The sequence below is a fragment of the Crotalus tigris genome, unplaced genomic scaffold (genome assembly GCF_016545835.1).
Source record: "Crotalus tigris isolate CLP2741 ecotype Arizona unplaced genomic scaffold, ASM1654583v1 scf7180000024396.1518868, whole genome shotgun sequence".
NCBI classification, from domain to species: Eukaryota; Metazoa; Chordata; class Lepidosauria; order Squamata; family Viperidae; genus Crotalus; species Crotalus tigris.
This window is the reverse complement of record NW_024100564.1, coordinates 673,609-691,573: the sequence shown is the minus strand read 5'-3', so window position 1 is coordinate 691,573 and position 17,965 is coordinate 673,609. Positions and strand designations below refer to the sequence as shown.

General features: G+C 38.0%; 1 protein-coding gene across 3 annotated transcripts in view; it reads left to right on the top strand.

The window, feature by feature from the left end:
* SYT2 (synaptotagmin 2) overlaps window positions 1–17,965 on the top strand; it is a 128,468-nt gene that overhangs the window by 57,195 nt on the left and 53,308 nt on the right. The window contains exon 1 of one of the 3 annotated variants that reach the window (XM_039329388.1): window positions 17,151–17,341. The exons of the other annotated variants lie outside the window; for them this stretch is intronic. The gene's annotated coding sequence lies outside the window, so the exon portion shown is untranslated. Of the gene's footprint in view, window positions 1–17,150; window positions 17,342–17,965 lie in introns of those variants that run through there. 3 annotated transcript variants of the gene reach the window in all.

Below are 17,965 nucleotides of genomic sequence, written 5' to 3'. Positions count from 1 at the left end.
ATTATACTTATATATCTGTGCTTTTTTACTAAATCTGTGGATGAATAATGTAAGGGAGACATTTCATTTAGACCCCATTCTGAAATTGTTTTTTTATTATTCAAATGCCATCCATTACTGGTTTATTTTTATTAAAATGCCATTCATTACTGAAACCTCCAGACAGCATACTCCCCATATTCTGAAATTTCTCGAATTCTATTAAACAGAAATGTCCATTTAAAAGAAGCTTGGGCCAGCAAATTATTGTTTCAAACTCATATCATCATGCAAACTCAGTTGAGGATGTATTTGTCAGTATGTTTTAAGCTATATAAGATTTTTTTAAAAAAGAATCAGAAGCAAATGAACACTGGGACTAGGGGCAAAAACTTTGTTTGCCAAAAGATATTTAAACCTAATGTTTGGCCATCTAAAAGAAACTCCCTTCAATGGAGTTAGTAATAATGACTGTATTGCAACATTGGAGGCAGTATGCCTCTAAATAATAATTTTAAAGAGCATGGCAAGATAATGCTAATGCTGCTTCCCACAAGTTTTACATTGGCTATTGTAGAAACAGAACTTAAGATGGCTTTAAGTTCTAATGACAACATCTAACTGCATAGCTCCCATCCTGATTCTAAAGAAGAGCTAAATGTGCAAATACTTTTTGACAGCATGGAGGGTAATTTTTTATGCCGCCTAGATTTTTAGTAAAAGTTGCACATCTGTATAGATTTAATACTTAAAATGGAAATTCTGTACTAGGGCAATCTGGGTTGTGTATTAAAAAGGTGAAGAAAGTATTGTCTGTTATTTTTGACCACATCAAAATGCATGGTTTCCCCCTTTTATTTTTTATTTCTTTGTAAAGATGAATAATGTCATGCTCTCAAATTACTACTTCTTAAAAATTAATGGCATCAACCCTAAGGAGGAAATGGAATTAGACCTTTCTGTCTGAGATTTGCAACTTCGTGTTATAAAATCAAAAGGGATACTGCTAAGCATTCTCGTAGAAGTGGACTTTAGATTAGTGAAAATGTTCTCAGCTTCAGAATCCTGCTTAGACCAAGATTATAATACAACACAGTAGCACAGCAAATACAGAAAAGCATAAAGACTACTAGCTACCTGCATATCAATGGGAACCTACATCAGTCTTGTGGGATGAGGCTTCTCAAGGTACTCTATACTTTTATTTTTTGTTTTATTGTCATACATCCTTTCCTGAAATGTGTAGGAGAGATTCACAAAACTATCTCCAAGCAATGTTTCTGTGCTCAAATGGGTTTTTACTTTATTTTACATTCAATTGTCCAAAACAGCGCTAAACAGGACAATCTCTCAGTATCATCAGTTTAACTGGAATTCCAACCAAGATGGCACTCTCAATAAAACTAGAGTGCCTTTGCATTACTTTGATCAACAGCTACTGCATCTCTGAGTATTGAGTAAAGCAGCCATGTCATGAGAATGCAGTCTAATTGCTCCAGTTCATTGTAATTTATTTTCCTGTATACTGTAATTGGACTGCAGAATTGCTCTCCATGGTACTGAATTATGAAACTCAAATGGATGAGTTTCTGAACCTGCATATTGCAGATTTGCTTTTATGGAACTACCTTTCTTCATCACTTCTTTTGACCTTTGTGTTCACTGACTTGAATGATTGAAGCTTTGAAGAAACAGGATGTAAAATATTCTTCAAATTTACCTTTGAGTCCTTGACTCTTAGCACCTACCTGCACATGTCAATGTTTTTTTGACAACATGTTTGCTATTGCCTTCTTCCTAGGTTGAGAGAAAGTTACTGAGCCAGCATTTCGCTTTGTATCTAAGGGAGAATTTGAACTGTTAGTCGGTTTCTAACCTGATGCCTTTAACTATCACTCTAAACTCTCATGTAGAATATACTCCATGTATTATATATATGAAAATGTATATATATATATGTATGTGTGTGTGTGTGTGTGTGTGTGTGTGTGTGTAATCTGCTCAGTCATGGTGAGATTCTGGGGCTAGAAACCAGCATATCAATGGGGATAAATCCACAGATATGGTACACAACTCCTCCCCCCTCCACCCAATGAATACTATACCAAACACACCAGAAAATGAAAATTATCTGTGGTGATCTAATTGAGGTTGAAATCACTGTCTTTCTATCCCTTTCCACACATCCTTCATATGGCCAAGAAGCTGAAAGAGCAGAAGAGGAATAGCAAATATATTGTAGGTGGCATTTTGTAGCAATTTTAGACTTTTGTTTCTATGAGCAGAGAGAAGAAGTGAGGATAACTTTAAAACAACCCTCCATTCCTCGTCTGACAAATTATGAAGTCAAGTTCTAGATCAATTAATTGAAAAAAATCATTAACCATAGTTTGAGCAAGAACTTGTTTTATATGGCAGTCTGTTTTTAAAAACAACACAGCTTAACAAGTAATTACCATAAAAATAATATCCAATAGCTTTTAAAAGCTAATTAATGAAAAAGTGAAATTATTCTCTATCAGAGAATGACAATTTATAAAGTCCAGAGATGTTATAAAATCTTAAACCCCATTATCTCTTCCTAGCATGGCCAGTCTAAGGAATTCTGGAAGTTACAATGTAACAATAGTTGTGGGGGGGGGGTGTTGATGTCAGTTCCTGTCCTAATCCTATCTAAAGCCTAACTGACACATCAACTATGGTTTATGAAATAAATTTCAGTTTTAGGAGTTCACATAATACACTGTGTCATAAATGATTGTTTATAAACCATAACAGCATGAAGGTGATCTATATAATTTATTCATTTGAAATATTTGTATCGTGTTTCCCATTTAAAAAAAAACCTTGAATTTACATTACCCCCTCTCACCCACACACACATACACACAGTGCTTGGATCTACAGTAAGCACTGGAAGAAAAGCTTATGCATTCCTCTCCCCAATGGGATGCTGTAATCAAGGTGAGGTATGTAGTATTACTATTTTTGATATACAGGAAGAAAAGAAAATCTTTTGGACCTTATTTTTTTTTCATGTATCATTTGGAATCACTCGTTTGCAAATTAATTAGGAAACAATGCATTTGAAGTGGGGTGTTTTTTGCAATGACTTTAAGCATTCTTTCACAACCTCGCATCCTCAAGATACGTTGGCACCCACTATCAGAATTCCCAGAGAACATGACCAAAGACCAAGCTAATTGGAAATTTTGGAAGAGCCAATAATCTGGAAGGCATCCACAGTAAATTCATAATGTCTAGAGAGATACATTTTCTTATCCCATGAACAGAGACTGCAGTATACCCTCTCATCCCAAGATAACTTTATTATGCACATAAATGCACTTTAGAGCCATTTCTTGTTGATATTCTAGATGTGGTTGTATGATAATTTAACCAAGTGCAGCATTGCTTGGCAAACACTAGTGCCTGTGACAGATGGCAGTAATTCCAGTAATTCATAAATAGCAATAATTAGGACTATTAATAAACCACTATGTCATGGGGTCCTGTGAGGAATGTCAGCAAAGCAGTATGACCTTTGTGAGTATAACATAAGTCTGGAAAGAGGAAAAGTTACTCATGCACCAAAACAATTTTTTGTTACAGATTTATCCCCAATGGTAGATCTTGAAACAGTAACTTTTAATTTTATCTATGATCAGTTGAAAAGAACTATGGAAGCTTGGTTGTGTGCATCACTTCAATTATTTCTGAATTATGTTTTTTTTTCTACTTTTTGTCTGGCCCAAGCACAGATGCATACATGCTGTCTCTGATTGTATTATGGATCCCTGAAAACATTTGAATTGTAGTTACCCAGTTGCCCTCTTAGTCTGATTTAATTAGGGTGAGTTTTTTTTTAACAAAAGCTATTCATTTGCTAAACTAATATATATCTTCTTTTTTCTGTTCTGCCCCACTTAAGCCATTTCACATTAAATGGATATTAACAGAAACAGACACTGAAAAAAATGATTTTCCTAATTCGTGAATATACAAGCCTGGAGTCACCTTCAGTTTGTGGCAATATTAGCTGTGAGAATATTTGTAATCTGTAATATTTCCCACACTTCAGACCTCGTGGTTATTTTCTTCAAGTGAAAGCATCATTTCAAAGTGAAGCATCATTTTAACTTGCTAGAACAGCCCTGCCAATGCCATGAAGCACTCTGTGACTACAAGTGAAGAAGGGGATGCACCAGAGGGTCCTTTGGCCAACACTTTCTTAAAATTAAAAAATGTAATAGATAAATAAACTTGTAACCAATCCTACAAAATTCCCAAAAGAGAGTTGGCACTGGTCAATGTAATCACCACCACCACCACCACCACCACCACCACCATCATCATCCTAGCCCAGATCCTTGGGAAGGATTCAATAGTGGAGAAAAATGTCAAATCGAGTTTAAGCATCTGGCTGACTGTGTGACCAACCATAATACAGTTTAAAACTAACGTATCAAATATGGAAATCTCCCAATATGTTGGAACTGCAGTTGTCAACTCATTTTTCTTAAAACAAGTAAGGAATTCTGGGAGTCGTATATCCATCATGTCTAAAGGTTGCCCCATTGGGCAAAATATGTATAATATGCGTATTTCTGAGCATCATAGCATGATGCTTCCTAATAGACAAGGTTAATAGCAAACATGTTAGCTGGCCCACATCAATTATGGCTACAAAGAAGAATATGTGGATTTATTTCCCAGAATGCCTGAGTATAGAACAAGCCCCAAGTCTAAGCTTTATAGAGAGATTCAAGCTTGAAATAAGGAGGAATTACTTCAACATGATAGCTATTAAGCAGTAGAATAAACTGCCTCCTGGAGTTGTGAGTGCTTCACTGATAGACTTTTCAAACACAAACTTGGGCAACAACTTATCTAGGATGATCTGAAGATTCCTGCCCTGGGCAAGTGGTGGATAAGAAGATCACCAAGATGCCTTCCAGCCCTAAGTTTCAAGAGAACAATAATCCAGTAATCACTTTTGATGTGAGAAGGTTGGGGGCTAGAATGAATACAAACTGTTTGCTTTAGGAAAAATTAAAATAAAAAAGAAGCATTATCCACTTGTGCATTTTCCAGTCAAGCATTGTCTCTGAAAAGTAGTTAATATCAATTGAGATGCTCGATTATCAGAACAAAAAGAATAAAAGATAGTGCCAAGTGCTTTCTAATTAGGAATTTGACCATTTCCTCATTTAATAGATCCAGACTGGACAGGTCCACTATGTCCTCATCTCTAAACAATCATCTCTGGACAATTTTGAATGATCCTGTTACACAGTTCATTGCATATTCCCTTTCCTCTTCTTGCTACTCTATTGGTATTCATCAGTCATCTTCTTGGAAAAATCAATGACCATGCAGCAGCTGGTTTCTAGTGAATGCCATGAGGTGTATCACATAGCACAACTCAGATGGAGTGGGAGATATCATGGAGATTGAATGTGCTGCTGTAACTAAGTGTAAACACTATACTCCAAGAAGTACTTAGTTCAAATCTCATTTCAGGCTAAATCCAAACTTTTAGCAGCATTCACTATATTAAATTAACAACAACAAATGATAGCCTTATTTATCAAGCTGTGGGGACTGAAAACATGTTTTGGAATAAACTTTTAAACAGATCATTATTAATATAATAGAAGTGGCAATATTTATTTCAGTGCCCAAGTTAAGTAGAACTATAGTGCATTCTCAGGAAAGAAATCCTGAGTGAGCTGTTAAGATCCCATCACATTCCTGCAAAATCAGAAAGCATTGAGACTATTCCATGATTGCACATGTTAAAAAATGAAACTGTCCAAAGCTTCAGCAGCAACATTTTTCAAGTCTCATTTCCTATATCACTGTGAATTATGAACTAATTATTATGGAGCTTATAATGTATAAAGAAGTCCTGCCACTGATGTATCCAAAATATCTGAGATGTTTCTAATTCAATTCTCAAGTCCTACAACAAAGACATTATCCTGATGTTCCCCATTGTAGTGAAATACCTGTACTATATACAGTGTTATATTTTATAATTTTCATGAGTCATAACTAGCACAACCACTATCAAGGATTGCAGAAACTGATACGTAAATCACTTAGAGACTATCAGATTGGGAAAAACTGTTGTGATATTCTCAATTTGTAAGAAGATAATAACCTACTCAAGATCATTCAAGAAATGAATTCAAGAAAATATTTTCTAAAATGTATGTATGATTGTATTTAAAATGCCTATGCCATTGAATAAATAAAGTAAAAGTAAAATACAGGATCTAATTCCAGGGAAAATGGATAAAGAAAATACAGCATAGATTTTATTTCTGAATCTGACACTGGAGGCCATAGTGGAAAATTATCAGGTACATAGGAGCTAAGGATTTGGCAACACAAGGAAGCAACAGCCGATCGCCGGCCATCAACACACCAATCAACCAATAAGAAGGCACCAGATAAATGTGACTCATAGAACAGCCCAAAGCTCCAACACAAGTCCAAAAGCTTAGAAGAGTAAAACCCTGGTCCTGGTGACCAACCCAGATTGGATTTTGCAATAGTGGAAAGTTTTCAAAGGCTAGAGTATCAATAATTTACAAATATGGGAGACTCTGCTTGTGATTAGCAAACAGATTTGCATAAAAATCGTCCCAAACTAAAGTTGCAATAGGAATGTTGAATTGGAATTTGCATTTGTTTAACAAACCAGATACTGTATTCCAGAAGAAATTGAATTTGTCCCTTTTGCTGAAAGTTAATTCTGGCCATTTTAGCTGTATAGGAAACTTTTAAGAGAGACTATCAGTTTGAGATAGTCGCACTTAATTTTTAACATTTTAGTGTTTTTTTCTTTTTGTTTGTTTTTTGGTAATGCTGTCCCTGAGCCATTGCTGCCATTAGTTATTTTCCGTTATGTAAACAATAAGAATAAAACCAATTTGAGCTTATTTGCTGTCAGTTTCTAGTGGGAAATTTATCTATTAAAATGTTTCTCTCAGTATTGTGTACAGTGCACAGATCAATATAGAGGGTCAGGATTTATCTGGATCTTGGAACAGGAAGAAATAGTGTTTCTCCAGGTCTGGGCCTGTTCTGAATACAGAAAGGTAGATATTGCCTTAGTATCAACCTTAGCCCAATTGAGCCTTCTATTCTGCCTCATTTTGGAATTAGCTTGTTGTTTCTTATAAGAAGGCATGGATAATCTAGTATCAGATTGCCTTGGAAATGGACTGTGATCAGTTGATAATCACTATCTTCCTTTACATGGGCTTAAATGTCTGAAAACAGCTTAGTCTTTTTTTGTGCAACACATATATAATCTGAAACATTAATTTCGTGATATGGTATGTGGAAGGATATATAAAACCAGGTTCTTCACTTCCTTAAATGTCAAGGTTACATTTATAGTTCAAGGAGACCAGTTATAAGTCTGCTGTATTTCTTTTGGAGTTTTTAGAGACTCAAGGTGGTCATAAGGTAATCCGCAGGCATAACATCCAGGTGTATAAAATCATGTAAGGAGGCCCCCACCCTGGTATTGAAGTCTCCCACTAGAACAATAGTAGTTTTAGAGTGATACAAGTTTATTTTTAACCTGCCTTTTCTAGATTTACCTTTAGAAGAAAAGTGGAGAGACATGTGTGATAGTAGATCTATGTTCAGTAGAAACATTTCAGAGAATTTATATGAAAACCTAAAAGCTAAAAATGGGCAGAGTAATCTCTGAGGACCAATTCTTGTCTTTGCCAGCCCAGCAATGTCTGCCCTTTAGTCTTAGATTTCCTTATAGAAATAGTCTAGGAACCTAAAGCCTGGTAAATGAATCTTTGCCTCATCTGCAGTCACTCATGCCTCTGTAGTGCTATGATACCAAAATCAGAGAGGAACTCCACCAGATAGCCAACTGTTACTCTGTTCTTCCAGTATATTGTACAGTATCTGGCAAGATACTGAAAAAGTTAATCAAGTTTGTCTTTAACAATTCTTCACAAAATTGATTTGCTGTGGGAGGTACAGATTATTTATTTAAACTGTCTCTTCTCAAGGACAGTGGTGATGGAATGTCCTTGAAATTACTACTTATATGTTGCTTCAGTTAAGCTTTAAAGTAAAAGCACTACCAAAATGTCTTATTAATGCGTAGTTCCTCTGTGTAAAATACATGCAATGTGAACATATCAAACTTGATTTAAAAAGGCTTCATTCTGAACAACAGGATAGCAACCGTGGAATGTTTAAATGATAGAAGAATTCATTTAGTCTCTCCAAGATGGGAGTCATTCAATCTTCTACCAATCAATCAACCACCTTTCAGTGTAGAGGTTGACTGAGGGAGTGAATGGCTGCATTTCTGGACCCCCATTTTCCTTTCCTTACTCTGTTATTTTGGATTTGTAGAGTACCGCTGATCAGATTTGACTGTAAGAAACAGTTATGATTTGCTTACCTTTCATCAATTTTCCCCCAGAGGCTGTGACGTGGAAAAACCCAATGAAAGAAACACAAGACAGCAACACGAAACAATAATTCTTACTTTAAGATTCAGAGGTTTATTTTGCTAATAATTTGGAACATAGCAAGCATAATAACACAACATCACTTACATTAATAACCCATTGCAATTAGGACCATATGGCATAGCAGATTCCAAAAGGACAGCTATAGGCCAATGGCAAATCAGTCAGGTCCAGACCCAACTCTTTATACTCTTTACCATTCTAAGGCTTTTGCTGATTTCTGCTGACTTTTTACTGTCTTCCTGCTAACCTTCTGCTGAACATAACTTTCCACATATATCCATGTACATTGGAACCTGCATCCATCAGCTACTTACAGTTCCCTATTTCTTACTGTTCCAGTCCTTATGTTTTAAATATATTTGAAACAAGCAAGCTTAGCAAAATCATATTAAGAAAAGTACAATTGCAAACTGCAAAATTAAGCATAGCACAAACTTTGGTTCAATACTTTGTCCATGAGGCCTGATTTAGTTCACCTGGGCCTAAACCTTGCATAAAAGTACAATAGCCAATATTTTTATTTTCCACAGGTGGAACTTGCTTTGCATGCTCCTCTGGATGTTGGCTTAGATCTCTTACATTTATTCCTCACTCTCTTTTAGGTTCCAAATTAGGACCCATCTTTCTACCACTATTATCTGGTTTAAGTCACAGTTGTCTCTACATATGTTTGTTTTAATTGACTCAGCAGTCATATTTGGATGATTAGTTTTATCTGTGGTCAGAAGCTCAAAAATTGACAATATTGTTTGTGTTTGCCTGATTATACAGTCAGTAATATTTTTTTTTTTTAAAAAAAAAAATCCTCATCCCCTTGTTGCATAAGCCTTGCAGTAGTTGGACAATTGGCTGAGAAGGGGAAGCTCTCTCAGGCACAGGGCAGAAAGAGCTAAAAGTTTGTATCTCCACTTGTAGATCCAGTTCCTGGGAATCATATCTGTTTTTGAGGCTATAAGAAAAAGTAAGAGAGATTTGGTTACTTATGTCCAATGGCTATTTACTTTTCAGGTATCTATCAACTTTGAGCTGTTTAGTAGGCTTGAGTGAAGTCTGAGAAGCAGAATGTGTACATTGCCTACTCTTCCTTTTTCCCATGGCAGAAATAATAAAAATATAATCTCTAGTAAAAATAGTAAAAATACAGGACTTCAGCAGAAGGATGAAATAAATAAAAATAAAATAAATTGGAATGGGGGGGAAAAAGCAAAAGAGCTATTTTAAAATTAGGGAGCTCTTAACAATAAATGCTACCCCTATGCCATCTTTCTGGGGTCCTCACTTAACTACTAATGTGAAAAAGTCACCCAATTTCCTATTATGCTACTTCAGGAAGCTAGAAGTGATGTTGATGGAGTTAATCAAACTGGATAGCATGAGCAATGAAGTAATTACTGGGTAATTTTAATGCATGCTTTCTCAGACGTGCAGATAGTCCTTAGGTTATATTCACTTGTTCAGCAACCTTCAAAGTTATGATATTACTGGAAAAATGGATTTATAACCAGTCATTGAACTTAAAACCATTGGAGCATACCCATGGTCTTGAAAATGTGGACCGATTACCGAGTATCTAAAATGCTGTCACATGAGCACGGGGATGGGGAGAGAGACTTGGCAACCAGGTCATAAGCCTCTTTTTCAGGGACCATCATAACTTTGTACAGTCACTAAGTGACTGGATGTAAGTCAAGAACTATCTTACAAGAGATTTTTATACTTCAGAAATTACTGAGAAAGTAACCTCAAAACTCCCCATTAATTATCCCAAAGGTGGAAATAAATATAAAATTGACTATGTCGGCGGCATTCAAGGAAAACCAGTTGAAGATGTTTTACAGATGGCATCTTCCACCAGCAAAGCTTGCCAAGATGTTCCAGAATAATTCGCCAACATGCTGAAAATGTAAAAAAGTATATGGAACATATTATCATCTATGGTGGACATGCCCAGTTGCAAAAAAATACTGGTCTACAATAAGAAAATGGATCCAAGAAATAATAGACCAACCCATAGACTGGAAACCAGAGATCTTTTTGTTGGATATTTTAAATAGAAAATATAGTAAAGAAATATGGTATTTAATTTTACATATAATAATGGCAGCAAGAATAGCATATGCACAGTGCTGGGAAAATGAGAATATACCATCAGAGGAAGAAGTGATAAGAAAAATCCTGGACTGTGCTGAGATGGACAAATTAATAAAAGAGATAAAAGAAAAGGAAGACACAGAGTATTATATAGTATGGAACAAGTTGTATGTCTGGTTGGAGACTAGAATTAATAGAGGAGAATAAATATTGAAAGGTCAAAAGTGAAAATATGTGTATAATAATGTATAATAATAATAATATGAATTATTCTTAGTAAGAAGTAGAACATGAAGGAAGAAAAATGTAAATAAGAAATAACGGGGCTATAAGGACAAATATTCTAAAGAAGAATAAGGGGGAAATGTAAATATTAGATTACCGCTTTGTAATTGCTGTAAAAAAAAGGAGGAGTATATATACCGTATATGCCACCATATTAGGCGACCCGGCGTATAAGACGACCCCCGTCTTTATAGCCAGGCCGCATTCCTTGAACGTCGTCTTATACGCCGGAAACTACCAGTATTTCCGGCGTATAAGACGACTCGGCGTATAAGACGACCCCTGTCTTTGGCACCGATTTCAGCGCTCGCGGAAGTTGTCTTATACGCCGGCATTTATGGTATATTGTGTCTATGTGTGTTATGTTTTGTTTTGTTCTGTTTTGTCTTATTGGTTAAAAATAAACATTAAAAAAAATTATCCCAAAGGTGCTTTTTCAAGAGGCAATTGGACTTTCTTGTTTTTGTCTCTTAAAAAAGCACCTTTGGGACAACTAGGACCTGGATGACTGAGAATCTCCGTAGACATTTCCCATTAATTACAAAACTGTGTTGCCAAAATTTTCTTCTTGTTAAACACGTACCAGATTCAGACAGAAATAATGTGTGGGCAAAAAAAAATCTGTTCCTTAGAGATGAAAGACCTTGGCTGCAATCACTTACCTGATTCTTATCAAATCAATGGCAATTTAGAATGGCCCTTTCTGGTGCAACTCTACAAATCAAATAAGGTGGTTTGATAGCCTGCTCAACCTCTCTGTTGGGTTAGCTATATCTCTCCTTTTATTGCATTGTCAATTAGCTTAAGAAATCCATTAAAATACATTTTTCTACAGTAAAGATCAGGAACACACTGTCACATTTTCAAAAGGCAGTCATGTCTCCCAAATACAGATTCCTGGATATTCCTGCTCACATAATTCCCATTAACTAGTCAGCTTAGTTAGGTATTAGCAATCTAATAAACCAGAGGACAATTTTTAAAAAATGACTCAGCATATCCTGCTGGGGAGCTGCATGATAATTATAGTCTCTCATTTCATATCAGAATGATGTATGTCAAGCTACCATTTATACATACTTATCCCTTTGCTTTGCGATTAAGTGCAGAAAATGACTAGTACTGTATTCTGGTAGATTGCTAATTCTCCAGTGATTTGCCTGAAGAACAGTGCTGGATCTTCAGATTTCAGAAATAAGCAAATGATATTTACTTCCTTATTCCTCACTCCTTTGGGGAATTCTGAATTCAGCCAACTTTCCTGTCTAATTTGAATATCAAGACTTAAGACAGTCTTTTTCCCCTCCCCCCCCCCGCCTTCTTACCTGTTTCTTTTGTACCGTTTCCCTAATGAAGAGAAATATGACACCAAGCTGGCAGGAGTAGCCAACATCCCAGAAGACAAACTCAGGATCCAAAAAGATCTTGACATACTTGAACAATGGGTCCTATCCAATAAAATGAGTTTCAATGTGGAGAAAAGCAAAGTTTTACATTTAGGCAGGAAAAATCAAAGGTACAAGTACAGATTAGGCGAGAGCTGGCTCAAAACAGCAACTGTGAGAGGGACCTCGGAGTCCTAGTGGACGATTTATTTGACTATGAGCCAGCAGTATGCAGCCGCAGCCAAAAAAGCAAATACAATTCTGGGTTGTATAAACAGAGGCATAGATTACATGACGTATTAGTACCGCTTTCTAAAATCCTAATAAGACCACACCTGGAATACTGCAACGAATTTTGATCACCATACCATAAAAAAAGATGTTGAGAGTCTGGAAAAAATTCAGAGAAGAGCAACTAAGATGATCAAAGGCCTGGAGACTAAAACATATGAAGAACAGCTACAGGACTTGAGTTTGGCTAGTCTAAAGAAAAGAAAAAAAAGGGGAGACATGTTACAAGAATTCCAGTTTTTGAGGGGCTGCCATAAAGAAGAGGGGATTGTGTTATTCACCAAAGCACCATAGGGCAGACAAGAAACAATGGTTGGAAACTGATCAAAGAGAGAAACAACCTAGAATTAAGGAGAAACTCCTGACAGTGAAGACAATCAACCAGTGGACCAGCTGGCCTCCAGAAATCATGGGTGCTCCATCACTGGAGGTTTTTAAGAGACTAGACAGTCACTTGTCTGAAATAGTATAGGTTTTCCTGCTTGAGCAGGGGGCTGGACTAGAAGACCTCCAAGGTTCCTTCCAGCTCTATTTTATTTTATTTGTGAGCTTTGAACAGCTTCAATCAAAATATTGCTTTAAAAGAGATTTGTAATAGTTCATGCATTTAATTTTAGGCTGCCAATTTTCTGTTTTATTCTGCTTAACTGTTGTTCCAAGTACAGAGGTTTTGTTTACTTTCAGTCTCCAAAAGTTCCTAGTCTACTTAGGGCTTGACACACAGGCATAAATTGTATTTGCAGTCTCCAGAACATTCTTCAATATTTTTCCAAAACTGGGCAAGAATTATTGCTACTTTGTCCTTTGGTAATTTTCAGCTGCAATCACAAAAAAGCAGCAAACTCAAGGGAAGAATCCTCTGTGTTGACTGAGAAGAGATCCATTAAGTTTGAGTGAGTGTATTGTCAAAGGCTTGCATAGAGCCATAGAACATATGACTGCAAAAGTACTTTTTTAAAAACAGAAATAGTATTTACCTCTCATGTATATATATTAAATATTATGGAAAGCATTTTATTTATTTTATTTAGCAACTTTGGGGTATATATGTGCGCAGAAGAGCCATTCAGTTGAAACTAATGTGGAATTGCATCTCAACATCCAAATTCCTTTTCTACAGTTATGCAGCACTTAAATATAATAGAGCCAGTTTTGTTTAGTGGGTAAGAACCAGACTAAAAACCAGGAGACCGTGAATTCTAGTCCCACCTTAGCATGCATGAAAGTCACTTTCTCTCAGTCCAGCCCACCTCACAAGGGTGCTGTTGTGGGGAAAATAGGAGAGGAAGGAATATTAGGTACATTCCCAGCCTTGAGTTATTTATAAAAAAAAATAAAGAGATTACAGATAGTCCTAGACTTACAACAGTTCATTTAGGTAACCGTTCAAAAATTACAATGGCGCTGAAAAAACTGACTTATGATCACTTTTCCTATTTGCAATCATTGTAGCATCCCACATGGTGACATTCAGCCACTTGGCAACTGACTCATATTTATGGCGGTTGCAGTGTCCTGGGGTCATGTGATCACCTTTTGTGACCTTCTGAAAAGCAAAGTCAGTGGGGAAGCCAAATTCACTTCATAACTGTGTTACTAACTTAACTGCAGTGATTCACTTAACAACTGTGGCAAGAAAGATCATAAAATGTGACAAAATTCACTTAACAACTTTCTCACTTAGCAACATAAAGTTTGGGCTCAATTGTGGTCATAAGTCAAGGACTATGTGTATATAAATAAATGAAAGGTTTTAAAAAGTACAGGCAATAACAATGAAACCTATTTCTAGCAGAAGTCTACATTGTACTTTATATATAAATAATTTTTATATATTCCCGATAGCCAGTTGATTTTATACATACTATCCTGAGTCAATGACATTCTTCTGCAACTTGCCAATTTAAGCATTTGATATTGACAAGCCAGGCCACAAATCTATTGGAATCTGGTTTGCAATTTACAAAGCAAAAGATTGAAATGGCATGAATTGTGTTTAAGTTTAGTCAGAAATGGATAGTATGTGGCCTTCCAGATATTCTGAAATTCTCACTTAATAATAAAAATAATAATAATAATAAAGTTGGAAGGGACATTGGAGGTCATCTAGTCCAACCCCCTGCTCAGGCAGAAAACCCTATACCATTTCAGACAAATGGCTGTCCAGTCTTTTCTTAAAAACTTCCAATGTTGGAGCATTCACCGCTTCTGGAGGCAGGTTGTTCCACTGGTTAATTGTTCTAACTGTCAGGAAGTTTCTCCTTAGTTCTAAGTTCTTGCTTCTCTCCTTGATTAGTTTCCATCTGTTGCTTCTTGTCCTACCTTCAGGCGCCTTGGAAAATAGCTTGACTATCTCTTCTTTATGGCAGCCCCTGAGATATTGGAACACTGCTATGATGTTCCCCCTCGTCCTTCTCTTCATTAAACTAGACATACCCAATTCCAGCAGCCTTTCCTTATATGCTTTAGCCTCCAGTCCTCTAATCATCTTTCTTGCTCTTCTCTGTACTCTTTGTAGAGTCTCAATATCTTTTTTACATCATGGTGACCAAAACTGGATGCGGTATTCCAAGTGTGGCCTTACCAAGGCATTATAAAGTGGTATTAATACTTCACGTGATCTTGATTCTATCCCTCTGTTAATGCAGCCCAGGGGTTGGCCTTTTTGGCAGCTGCAGCACACTGCTGGCTCATATTCACTAGGACTCTGAGGTCCCTCTCACAGTTACTACTATTGAGCAAGATATCCCCTATACTATACCTGTACATTTGGTTTTTCTTGCCTAAATGTAGAACCTTACTTTTTTCACCAATCAATTTCATTTTGTTAGATAGTGCCCAGTGTTCAAGTCTGTCCAGATCCTCCTGTATCCTAAGCCTGTCTTCTGGAGTGTTGGCTATTCCTGCCAGCTTGGTGTCGTCTGCAAATTTGATGATTTCCCCATCTATCCCCTAATCCAAATTGTTGATGAAGATGTTGAAGAGCACTGGGCCCAGAACAGAGCCCTGGGGCACCCCACTACACACTTCCCTCCATGTAGATGCGGTTCTATTGAGGACCACATGCTGAGTACGGCCGGTCAGACAGCTACGGATCCATCTGGTGGTGATGCTGTCTAACCCACATTTTTCTATCTTATCAAGTAGTAGGTTGTGATCTACTTTATCAAATGCCTTACTGAAGTCCAAGTAAATTATGTCCGCAGCATTCCTCTGATCCACTAATTTTGTCACTTGGTCAAAGAATGCAATAAGATTTTTCTGGCATGATCTGTTTTTGACAAACCCACATTGACTTTTAGTAATGACTTTGTTTGCCTTTAGGTGTTCGCTGATTCGTTGTTTGATTATCTTTTCTAGAATCTTCCCAGGTATAGAGGTCAAGCTGATAGGTCTGTAATTTCCTGGGTCCATTTTTTTTCCTTTTTTGAAGATGGGAACTACATCAGTTCTTTTCCAGTCCTCCGGTAGTTCCCCAGTGCTCCAGGATCTTTCAAAAATATAGTTCAATGGTTCTGAGATCACATCTGCCACTTCCTTGAGAACCCTGGGGTGTAATCCATCTGGTCCTGGTGATTTGAACTCGTCTAGGCTGGACAGGTGTTTACTTACCATTTTCTTGTCTATCTTAACTTGTGTTTCTATTCTGTTTTTTATGGCACTATTTTTGGTAGGTTGGTCTGTTTTTTCCCTTTGTGTAAAGACAGATGCAAAAAACGAGTTAAATAGTTCTGCTTCAATCAGTTCTGGCTATAGTAGCATGGCTAAGAATGATAAGAGCTGCAATCTATCCTCATCATCACTATCACTTGATTGTGATTTAAACTATGGGGACACTTAATGCCGCAACTGACATCTGAACTGCCAAAAAGCCCAAGGCATAGTGCTTGTGATGTGATATGTAATAAACAGCTAGGATTGCACATCACATTTGTTCCCCATCCCAAGTTAAACACTACTCAATCTGCAGTAGCATAATTGAATAACTGCTCTTATAATATGCATACTTACTAATAAGTCATATAGTACCTTAGTTCTGGCAGTCAGACCCTTAATCACAGATATTTGGAGAAAAATGTAGTTATTTTCCTGGAAAGAAGGATACATTGAGGATGTATTCATCCACCAGAGCATGAACCAGTTCTAGGCAGCAGATTTCACAGTGCAGCTGCAGCAACAACTTTACATTCTCCGAATCTCCATAGATTTTTTTCCCCCAAATACACAATAGGACAAGGAGGCAGCTTTCTGGTGTCCTGAAAGTGCCTCACCTTATCAGTTACATTTCCCCCCCCCTCAGGAGAAATGCTTGTGAGACTTCTCTCCCATCTCTGCCCATGCTAAAATAACTCGACCAGCGTCCTGGCTACAAAACGTCTTGGGCTGCCACCAGTTGTCCCTTAACACAGAGAGCTTTGCTCTTACCCCAAGCAGAGAGGCAAGCGGAGAGCAGATGGTCATAAGTCGAGGACTTATGGGCCTTTAGGGCTTTTTTTTAAACAGGGGCTCTCCCTCCGCACCTTGGGCGGGGCGGGCTGGGCTGTTGCACGAGGTGGATGTGAGGAACACGCCAAACCACAGCAGGTGGGTGAGGGAGGGAGCAGGCAGGCGAGCGGGCGGAGCGCACGGGTGTGTTCGCACTACCGCAGAGGGAGGGAAGAAGGAGGGAAGGAGAGTCCGCCGCGTCTTTAGCCTGGATGGGGGCTTTGCGAGGAGCCCAAGTTCTGCAGCGGCCCGGCTGGCGTTGAGGAAAAGAGGCAGTGCCCGACCGCTCCCGCTCGCTCGGTAAGACTGCAGCAGCGCGTGGCGTGGCTCAGGATGGCGACCCCGCGGGAAGTAGGGAATCCCACCCCCGCCCCCTCTCCCACTGCTCGCCTCCAGCTAACCAGCTGGGGAAACTCCCGCGAGCGAGGCGATTAATTAAACGGCGTGGGTGATGGGGAGGAAGGGAGAAAAGAGCCGGCCTTGGCTCGGCGTCCCCGCGTGTGCGGCAGGCTCTGCGGCGAAAGTTTGCAGGAGGCGGCAGAGAACGGCCCGCGCTGCGGAAGCCGGAGATAGCCCCGCGCAGATCCCGGCGAGGCTCAGTGGAGGTGCTGCTGCTCTCCAAAAGTGATGGAGCCGGAAGACACTATAATGTATAAAGAGGCTTGCCTCGGAGCAGATGCAGATTGTCTCCAGGCGAGGTATCTGGAGTGAAAGACCCGCAGGCTCCTTTCATGGCTTCAGTAAAACAACTGAAGCTTTGGAAGCCGAGGGTGGAAATCGTAGCGCAGATATAAAGGGTAGAACTTTTGGGAGGTGGTGGGGAGGAGAGAGGAAGAAACGGGGACCAAACCAAGAAGCAAGTTTCTTTCATAATTACATTTCTTAAAGCCAGTGATTTATTTCTAAAAAAGAGAGGGAGATGCT